We start from the raw sequence: 2,033 nt of genomic DNA, 5'->3' as shown, positions 1-2,033 counted from the left end.
AACATTTAACTGCATCATTGAGATACATGATATTATTATTATTATTATTATTATTATTATTATTAGAAAAACTAAAGGCAAAATCTTTGTGAAGATCTAAGCATACAACACTTAAAAGACGGGATCAGTAGTTATTCAAGTCTGAGCAAAACTGGAATTTAAGGCAAAACAGAAACCAATACCAATGTCGAAGTTTCAATGTGACGTTCCTCATGAATGTATCGTGTTTGCAGTAACTTGAAGCAAACTGGGACTCAGGTCATATTCACCTGTCTCGGTGTCTGGGTCTTTGTGTGTGACTGTCTTACTAAATGATGGCAAGTACTTCACAAGCTTGTGTCCTTCTGAGGCCCGGCTGGTGGGAAGACTCAAATTCTTGTCTTTTTATGACATTGACATGCTGTTGCTCGCTGCATGTGACACACAGGGTGTGCCGTAGCCTGGTGACTCGTTTTGCACGGGCTCTCCCCCTCACTGTTTGCACATTCGCAATCAGATTTGGGACCGCCTCTCCGCACTACTCAATTTGTGCTTGCGTAAATTGTTTCAGTTAGCAGGATTAAAGATAAGGAAACAGCAGTAACCACTGGTTGCGGTTGTGACACAAAGCACTCAAGGCCTTCACAAAGCTTTCACCGAATGAGTTTAACAGTGCTTTACTGAACATTTAGTCCCATAATACAAATTGTAATTTTAAAGCTAATATATGTTCATTTCACATGTGTTGAACAGTTATGTGTGTTTACAATGTGTGTGTGTCTGTATATGTGTGTGTAGGTGTGTGTGTGTGTGTGTGTAGTAGGACCAGGATTGTGCCCTTCCTTTCCTGTGGCATGTGTTTGTAAGCATGCTCACACATACACACACCAATCGACCTCTTACACTGTTTGCACATTCGCAATCAGATTTGGGACCGCCTCTCCGCACTACTCAGTTTGTGCTTGCGTAAATTGTTTCAGTTAGTAGGATTAAAGATAAGGAAACAGCAGTAACCACTGGTTGCGGTTGTGACAGAAAGCACTCAAGGCCTATACAAAGCTTTCACCGAATGAGTTTAACAGTGTTTTACTGAACATTTAGTCCCATAATACAAATTGTAATTTTAAAGCTAATATATGTTCATTTCACATGTGTTGAACAGTTATGTGTGTTTATAGTGTGTGTGTGTGTGTCTGTATATGTGTGTGTAGGTGTGTATGTGTAGTAGGACCAGGATTGTGCCCTTCGTTTCCTGTGGCATGTGTTTGTAAGCATGCTCACACATACACACACCAACCGACCTCTTGTGTGCATACATGCATGTCCTCATTTTGTACCATGTCAGAAAGGTGTAATAGCACAGATCACAATAATAATGAGAGAAAAAACTGCTCCTAATCTGCCAGATGCTTGTAATCCAGTTGGCAGAGGATTCTGACAAGTTATCTCACACAAAGGAATCTTCATGGGTAAAGGCCCTATAGCAACAACCTGCAAGGTGAAGGGCAGCAGAGTGCGGCCTAGCTGCCTTCATTCCTCAAGAGATGAGAAGTCAGTGGTGGCTCTTCCGTGGGAGAGTAACAAAACCTTATCAGGGTGTGAGGTTAACATTGACAAGCAGACAACATCCAGCATTACGTGAGAGAAAGGTTTCTCAGTATGGCTGTGAGTAATTGGGTTAAGTGAGGTTGGAAGACCCTGCCTGGACTTGGGTGGCATGGCTCCGTGGGATGGAGTCTTGGTCTGATAAAAAGGACCAAACAGCTGAGCACCGGCGTTCATCACCCAGTGCTTCCTGAATGTTGATGTCGTGTGAGCGGCTGGTCCTCCGCTCCTGCAGCTGTGCAAGCCCCACCATGATACATACTCCCTCAAGCTGTAACACAGAAGAAACCCTTCCTTCCTTCATTAGTTGCTTCTTGTGGGTTCATTTGTCATGGCTTTGAGACAAATATCTAATACCCAGGGCCTTTAAGTGACAAGGAGAGAAGGGGTGGGAGCACGAAGTATATAGATCAGAGGGCTTGGTGACTGGTGTCATAACGCCGGGCAGT

This window comes from Nannospalax galili, unplaced genomic scaffold, assembly GCF_000622305.1.
Source record: "Nannospalax galili isolate Female #2095 unplaced genomic scaffold, S.galili_v1.0 scaffold458, whole genome shotgun sequence".
NCBI classification, from domain to species: Eukaryota; Metazoa; Chordata; class Mammalia; order Rodentia; family Spalacidae; genus Nannospalax; species Nannospalax galili.
Note: the sequence above shows the minus strand (reverse complement) of the source record.